The following is a 9335-nucleotide window of genomic DNA, read 5'->3' as shown; positions in this document are numbered from 1 at the left end:
ACATGTTTCATGATTATTTGTTAATTGTCTTACTTGCCTTACTTGTCTGTATTATTTGTGTTTGTATAAAGTTGAATTACTTGAGAGATGGTTTGGGTCTTAGATTATTCGGTTGGAAGGTAGTGAAAGTATGAAGGATATTGGGTAAGAATGTAGAATCCCCTATGATAGTTGCCAAGTTATGGATTAGTGAGAACTTAGGATGGAGATGTCGAAGTGACAATTTTAAGATGCTTAGTGAATTTATATTATAGTGCATTGTATTTATTTGACACTTTTACCGTACTGGAAACCCATGGGTCGGGAGTTCTCAGTTTGTATATATTCTCTATTTTTCAGATGCAGGTCCTGGTGCTTAGCAGTGAGCTGGATTCGTCTGGAAGGCGGTGAAGTTTATTTGATTATGTTTTGTAGTTTTAGAATCTCTCTTGCTTATTTTGAAAAACCTTCAATATAATGTACATAAATGCTTAATTATGCAACTTGCCTATAGAGGCAGTGATGTATCTTGATAGAGATAGGAAATACTGTTGTCAAACTAGTTTTAAATTCTGTACCCTAGCTGGCCTAATCTTCGCGGACCGCGACTAGTGGCTATTTACTTATGTTATATATCTATACTTTGTCTTATTCTTACTCATCTTTATGGCTTTATCTTTATGCCATTTCTGATTCACGATTTGTCTTCTAATTATCGATACGTGAGTGTTATGACTTTGCAATTTTATTTTCACTTTTTTCAGGCTTCTCGATTTAATACTCCTTTCAATTATATTTATATTTATGTATTAAGAATCCACCTTGAGAATTGTACCACCTTATTATCATTGACTTATGACTCGATCATAAAGATTTGAATATTAGGGTGTTATACACAGAGTCTATGTATTCTTAACTATAGATTATATGAAGGACAATCCAAAATGGTGAGCTAAGAATGACCCTGAATTTTGAGCGTTGTTGTATTAGATAGCAATATGTTTGATTAGGTTGGAATTTTGCTTATTTAACTAGTATTTAGAAAACTTTGAACGCTCCATCTTCATAATTTCATATGACTTACTATCTAAATTACAAATATTTAAGTGCCAACTAGAGCAATAAATGACCCTGTAAACAAAATTCCTATTATGATAACCAATTCTATTCCGAACTTTCCAATTAATTATGTCCCATTTTTTATGAAATCTTACTCCTACGACTTCACCAACACACAAATAATTTTGACGAAATACTACTCCAATTAATCATCTCCTTTGTATCTGGAAGCAACCTCGCCTATCTAATATTTTATTTGAGTATTTGACCAATTTGTGATTACTTGTCTTTCTTTCATTTTTTTTAAATAATCTTAATTAGGATTCAAACCCAAATGAATTGTGGAGTAGATTAAGGATAGTGGGAGAAAAATTTGAGGTGCCCACTGCCCACTATAAAAAAAATGTATGACAACGAAAAACTAACTACCAAAATGGACTCTGCAAGATTTCAAAAAATAGTCTAATCATGAATCAATTTATACATGGTCATATGCTTACTTTGGTTGATATGTTTCTTTTTCCTCTTGGTTTAAGTTTAGTTTCCTTTAAAATAACATAAAAAGTATACATGGTTATAACTATGTGTTGTGTTGGTTAACTCTTTGCATTGTATAATTGTATTTTTTTGGTTAATTTGTATAAACATAACTTATCAGCATCATGTGTTGTTGGAAAGAATGTGATGTTTTTTTCTGCATCCTAGTATTAGAAATTTAAGATGGCTAGGACAGGTTGTTACACGAAAAAAAAAAATCAAAATTAGGACTAGCATGTCAGCAACCTCAAACGGGAGCGCCTGTGTAAACCCCGAGTAATTAGTGAATAATTAGTTAAAAAATTAATTATAAATCAAATAAATTAAAAAATTAAATTTTATGATTTAGTGAGATAGAACTAATTAAAATAAGAATTTTGACACCAATTTAAAGGATTTGGCCCAAGATTGGGCCAAACGGTCCAACCGGACAAACCCGACCCGTATTGGGCCCAAGGCCCAAACCCACATACCCAACTCCCATATAAATGCAAGATTTCAACTTCTTCCCCATCCCATTTTCAATTTCATGCTGCTGGGAAGAGAAGCTTTGCTTCAAACCCTAAATCCCTTTTTACTTCAAAAATCCAATCCTTCATAACTTTCAATTTAGAGCTCTGATTGACGAGCCGTCAGCAGCCACGCGTTCGTCTCAGAATCTTCTACAAAATCTATTCAACAATTTGGTAAGAAATTCACTTTCCAGTTTCAGATTCTTTCCTCCCTAATTTCGAATTCAATGTGTAATTATATTGGATTTTGTTTGAATTTGGTGTTTAGGTTCGAATTAACTCGCAGGTATTACCGAATTTTGACCCAATTCTCCATTGGTAAGGTGAGGATAACTCTAACCCTTGTGAGATCTGAATTCAAGTGAGAGTTATATTGATTTATTAATGTTCATTGGTATTAGATTGAGTTGTGATGTTAATTGAGGCTTGTTGATGGAATTGGAAGTATCAGAAAGCTGGATGTTGAGCTGAGGTAGCTGAATTTTTTGTTTGGGATGTAATTTTGGAACTTTAGAATTTGTGGAACGGTGCTAGTTGAGGCGTTCCAGACATTATGAAAAATCGGCCGAGGAATGATTTTGGTTTCTCGTATGAAATATATAATATCTTGTGAAAACTTAGGTTAGATGACCATAAGATAGGTTGAAGTATGTATGTATGTTATGAGTTAGTAACCTTAATGAAAATATTGAGTTGTCTTGAAATGAGTTGATGATTGGTGATTTAATGATGATACTTTAAAGTTTGAGTATGAGATTATGCTAATTATGAATTCTTGGGGTTGAAATTCATGAATTTGCGTATTGACGGGTCATGGAGTAAATGAGAATTGGTCAGGTATGAGCATGAATTGGTTGAATGAGTAGGAGTTGGTATATGTAAAAATGTTGTTGTATAATTATTGATGGGTATTGACTTGAAGTATACTAATTTGAGAATCTTGAATAAGTTAAGGAATTGAGAATTGAATAGTTTAAAAGGTTGAATGATTGTATTAAGTATGAATTCAAAATGTTATAAATAAAACTATTTAAAATTGAGAGAAGATTGGATATGGAAGAGTGTGGGGATGACTGTGTGTGGCCGGAATGGTCAAGGTGTGTGTGTGGCCGGAATGGTCGAGAAGACAAGATTTGGGTGCGATCCCGCTTGCTTGTTAACTTGAAAATGTATCGGATGGCAAGTTGAGAACAGAAGTTCCCTCTCTTGTCGTGATGAGGGTGTGGGAAAAGTGGAAAGGCACTCTCCTTCGTATTGTTTCCCCCCACATTCTTCTCTGGTTGCAAGGTGGAAAGGCACACTCTTTCGCTGTGGAAAGGCACTCTCCTTAGTATATCCTCCAGGAGAAGGTGGAAAAGCACACTCCTTCGATGTGGAAAGGTACTCTCCTTCATTTATGATCCTCTTGGAGATGCGCAATCTAGAGACAAATGTCTGGGTTAGCTACCAAATGTGTCGGGTTCTGGTGGTTTTACTGACATGTGAGCTCACAGCCAGTAGGACAAGCATGCATCATGTTGCATTTGTTTGCTTTGTTTGGGTGTGCATAATTGTTTTGGTTTACCTATCTGATAAATTTTGTTTAACTGATAACTGTGATACTTGTTGTAATTGTTCTTTAAATGTGTTTGCCTTGTATTTGCTTGTGTTTGTGATTGTCTTTCTGTTTGAGTACCTTGGTGGTGGACGGGTGATAATGTTGATTTGATTTGATTTCGGCCATAGGCTGTGACTGGTTGGGTTAGTGGCAACGGTTAGAATCGAATGAGATAGTAAGTGGATTGTAATTTGTGGGATTAAGTTAAGATTGAGTTAGAACTTTAAGAACCTTAGATATCTACCCCTGCTTATGGGTTCTATTTTAGTTTCTTGAGAATAATAATCTGAGTGTCAGCATTCTATGATTGCCTCTGGCTTTTCCGGGGCCTTATTTATTATATATGTGGGCACCTTAACCATACTGAGAACCTCGGTTCTCATTCTATACAATATTTGTGGTTTTTCAGATGCAGGTTGAGAAGCACCACTCTGTATTCTGGAGACGCCGATGAAGCGAAGAACTCTTGGGACTCGGGGTCATATCTTTGTTTATAGTTATGTATGTATATAAGATCTCCACCTTGTATTTTATATTTGTCCCTCTTAGAGGTTGACTCGGAGAAACAGGTTGTCAGTTTTCTATTTTGGTTCCCTTTTGGGTTTAATTATGTATATGTATATATGCTTTGGCCGGTTCAAGCTTCGCGAGCCGAGTCGGAAGCCTTGCTATATGTATCTTTGGAATTCCTCTCTCATAGTTATCGTTTACGCGAGTGATGCGACTTTCTGTTTAATGCTTTGCTTAACTCTTCTTCACAGGTTTCTAGTTAAAATTTCTTTCAACTATTATTACATATATATTTTTACTTTTAGAGGTCGTAATACCTTGCTACCTCAGCTTTATGGTTTAAGCATAAGACTTTGTATGGTAGGGTGTTACATTATGGTATCAGAGCAGTTCGTTCCCGTAGAGCCTGCGGAATGGACTGATTATGCTTCTGAGCATACTCTGGCTGTGTGCTTATGCTATTTAGGATGTCTGCTTCACATATATAGCATAAATGTTCATGAGCATTACCTTTGGAGATCTGAAGCACTAGATTTTAGATATTAAGACTGATCACCTTAATATCAATCGTTCGGTGTGGACAAGACCCAAATGGCGTTTCATAGGCACGAGTGTGGAAATACGATTGACGCTCTGACTGCTGTTGTGCAAGCTTCTACTGAAGGGATGGAGCGAATAAATTAGGAATGGTTATGGAGGAAAGGTGGAGAAGTTAAGGATTTTAGATAAGTTTAAGTTTTGGTTAGGTTAGGAATCCTTAGAAGAACCATCTTAAGTTATGGTTTTCGTATTAGTTCTCTAAGCACTATAATTTGAGTGAGCGTATATGATTTGAGAGTGAATCTTTGAGGACGAAAATTTCTGTTAGGGGGTGGAATGTAAACCCCGAGTAATTAGTAAATAATTAGTTAATAAATTAATTACTAATAAAATAAATTAGAAAATTAAATTTTATGATTTAATGAGATAGAACTAATTAAAATAAGAATTTTGACATCAATTTTAAAGGATTTGGCCCAAGATTGGGCCGAACGGGCCCAACCGGACAAATTGGGCTCGTAGGCCCAAGGCCCAAACCCACATACCCAACTCCCATATAAATGCAAGCTTTCAGCTTCTTCCCCTTCCCATTTTCAATTTCACGCTGCTGGGAAGAGAAGCTTTGCTTCAAACCCTAAATCCCTTTTTGCTTCAAAAATTCAATCCTTCATAACTTTCAATTTAGAGCTCCGATTGACAAGCCATCAGCAACCACGCGTTCGTCTTGGAATCCTCTACAAAATCCATCCAACAATTTGGTAAGAAACTCACTTTCCAGTTTCAGATTCTTTCCTCCTTAATTTTGAATTCAATGTATAATCATGTTGGATTTTGCTTGAATTTGGTGTTTAGGTTCGAATTAACTCGTGGGTATTACCGGGTTTTGACCCAATTCTTTGTTGGTAAGGTGAGGATAACTCTAATCCTTGTGAGATCTGAAGTCAAGTGAGAGTTATATTGATTTAGTAATGGTCATTGGTATTAGATTAAGTTGTGATGTTAATTGAGGCTTGTTAATGGAATTGGTGGTATCGAAAGCTGGATGTTGAACTGAGGTAGCTGAATTTTCTGTTTGGGATGTATTTTTGGAACCTTGGAATTTGTGGGACGGTACTAGTTAAGGCGTTCCAGACATTATGAGGAATCGGCTAAGGTATGATTTTGGTTTCTCGTATGTAATATATAATGTCTTGTGAAAACTTAGGTTAGATGACCATAAGATAGGTTGAAGCATGTATGTATCTTATGAGTTAGTAACCTTAATGAAAATATTGAGTTGTCCTGAAATGAGTTGATGATTGGTGATTTAATGATGATACTTTAAAATTTGAGTATGAGATAATGTTAATTATGAATTCTTGGGATTGAAATTCATGAATTTGTGTATTGACGGGTCATGGAGTAAATGAGAATTGGTTAGGTATGGGCATGAATTGGTTGAAAGAGTAGGAGTTGGTATATGTAAAAATGTTGTTGTATAATTATTGATGGGTATTGACTTGAAGTATACTAATTTGAGAATCTTGAATAAGTTCAGGAATTGAGAATTGAATAGTTTAAAAGGTTGAATGATTGTACTAAGTATGAATTCAAAATGTTATAAATAAAACTATTTAAAATTGGGAGAAGATTGGATATGGAAGAGTGTGGGGATGATTGTGTACGGCCAGAATGGTCGAGATGTGTGTGTCCAGAATGGTCGAGAGGGCAAGATTTGGGTGCGATCCCACTTGCTTGTTAACTTAAAAATGTATTCGGATGGCAAGTTGAGGACAAAAGTTCCCTCTCTTGTCGTGATGAGGGTGTGGAAAAAGTGGAAAAGCACTCTCCTTCGTATTGTTTCCCTCCATATTCTTCTCTGGTTGCAAGGTGGAAAGGCACACTCCTTTGATGTGGAAAGGCACTCTCCTTCGTATATCCTCCAAGAGAAGGTTGAAAGGCCCACTCTTTCGATGTGGAAAGGCACTCTCCTTCGTTTATGATCCTCTTGGAGATGCACAACCTAGAGACAAATGTCTGGATTAGCAACCAGATGTGTCAGGTTCTGGCGATTTAACCGACACATGAGCTCACGACCAGTAGGACAGGCATGCATCATGTTGCATTTGTTTGCTTTGTTTGGGTGTGCATAGATGTTTTGGTTTGCCTATCTGATAGATTCTGTTTAACTGATAACTCTGATACTTGCTGTAACTATTATTTAAATGTGTTTGCCTTGTATTTGCTTGTGTTTGTGATTGCCTTTCTGTTTGAGTACCTTGGTGGTGGACGAGTAATAATGTTGATTTGATTTGATTTGGGCCATAGACCGTGACTGGTTGGGTTAGTGATAAGGGTTAGAATCGAATGAGACAGAAAGTGGATGGTAATTTGAGAGATTAAGTTAGGATTGAGTTAAAACTTTAAGAACCTTAGATATCTACCCCTGCTTATGGGTTCTGTTTTAGTTTCTTAAGAATTATAATCTGAGTGTCGGCGTTCTAGGATTACCTCTGGCTTTTTCGGGCCTTATTTATTATATATGTGGGCACCTTAACCATATTGAGAACCCCCGATTCTCATTCCATACAATATTTGTGGTTTTTCAGATATAGATTGAGAAGCACCACTCTGTATTCTGGAGACGCCGATGAAGCGAAGAACTCTTGGGACTCAGGGTCATATCTTTGTTTATAGTTATGTATGTATATAAGATCTCCACCTTGTATTTTATATTTGTCCCTCTTAGAGGTTAACTCGGAGAAACAGGTTGTTAGTTTTCTATTTTGGTTCCCTTTTGGGTTTAATTGTGTATATGTGTATATGCTTTGTCCGGTTCAAGCTTCACGAGCCGAGTCGGAAGCCTTGCTATATGTATCTTTGGAATTCTTCTCTCATAGTTATTGATGAGCGGATAATTTATACGCTTTTTGGCATTGTTTTTAGGTAGTTTTTAGTATGTTTTAGTTAATTTTTATTATATTTTTATTAGTTTTTAAATAGAAATCACATTTCCGGACTTTACTATGAGTTTGTGTGTTTTTCTGTGATTTCAGGTATTTTCTGGCTGAAATTGAGGGACCTGAGCAAAAATCTGATTCAGAGGCTGAAAAAGGACTGCAGATGCTGTTGGATTCTGACCTCCCTGCACTCAAAATGGATTTTTTGGAGCTACAGAAACCTAATTGGCGCGCTCTCAATTGCGTTGGAAAGTAGACATCTAGGGATTTCCAACAATATATAATAGTCCATACTTTGCTCGAGTTTTGATGACGCAAACTAGCGTTTAAACGCCAACTTCCCGCCCTATTCTGAAGTTAAACGCCAGAAACAGGTTACAAACCAGAGTTAAACGCCATAAACAAGCTGCAACCTGGCGTTTAACTCCAAGAGAAGTCTCTACACGTGTAAAGCTCAATGCTCAGCCCAAGCACACACCAAGTGGGCCCCGGAAGTGGATTTCTGCACTATCTATCTTAGTTTACTCATTTTCTGTAAACCTAGGTCACCAGTTTAGTATAAAAACTACTTTTAGAGACTTACTATGTACCTCATGACATTTCACATCTGAATTTTGTATCCTCTACGGTATGAGTCTCTAAACTCCATGGTTGGGGGTGAGGAGCTCTGCTGTGTCTCGATGGATTAACGCAATTACTTCTGTTTTCTATTCAATCACGCTTGTTTCTATTCTAAGATACTCGCTCGTACTTAACCATGATGAATGTGATGATCCGTGACACTTATCACCATTCTCAACCTATGAACGCGTGCCTGACAACCACTTCCGTTCTACCTTAGATTGAGTGTGTATCTCTTTGATTCCTGATTCACGTGTTTGATTGCATCTCCTGACAACAGAGCATTCAAATCCGTGAGATTAGAGTCTTCGTGGTATAGGCTAGAATTATTGGCGGCTATTCCTGAGATCCGGAAAGTCTAAACCTTGTCTGTGGTATTCCGAGTAGGATCTGGGATGGGATGACTGTGACGAGCTTCAAACTCACGAGTGCTAGGCGTAGTGACAGACGCAAAAGGATCAATGGATCATATTCCAACATGAATGAGAACCGACAGATGATTAGCCGTGCGGTGACAGCGCATTTTGACCATTTTCACTGAGAGGACGGATGGTAGTCATTGACAACGGTGATCCTCCAACATACAGCTTGCCATGGAAGGAGCCTTGCGTGCGTGAAGAAGAAGACAGTAGAAAAGCAGAGATTCAGAATACAGAGCATCTCTAAATCCTCAATCTGTTCTCCATTATTACATAACAAGTATTATTTATTTTATGTTAATTGCTTTTCATAAACCCAGCCATTCTTATTATTAATTTCCTGACTAAGAATTACAAAATAACCATAGCTTGCTTCAAGTCGACAATCTCCGTGGGATCGACCCTTACTCACGTAAGGTATTACTTGGACGACCCAGTGCACTTGCTGGTTAGTTGTACGAGTTGTGAAAAGTGTGATTTACAATTCGTGCACCAGTTATCGTTTATGCGAGTGATGCGACTTTCTGTTTAATGCTTTGCTTAACTCTTCTTCACAGGCTTCTAGTTAAAATTTCTTTCAACTATTATTAGTTAATTCAACATTCAAATTTCTTTTTATATT

The sequence above is a fragment of the Arachis ipaensis genome, chromosome B06 (genome assembly GCF_000816755.2).
Source record: "Arachis ipaensis cultivar K30076 chromosome B06, Araip1.1, whole genome shotgun sequence".
NCBI lineage: Eukaryota > Viridiplantae > Streptophyta > Magnoliopsida > Fabales > Fabaceae > Arachis > Arachis ipaensis.
Note: the sequence above shows the minus strand (reverse complement) of the source record.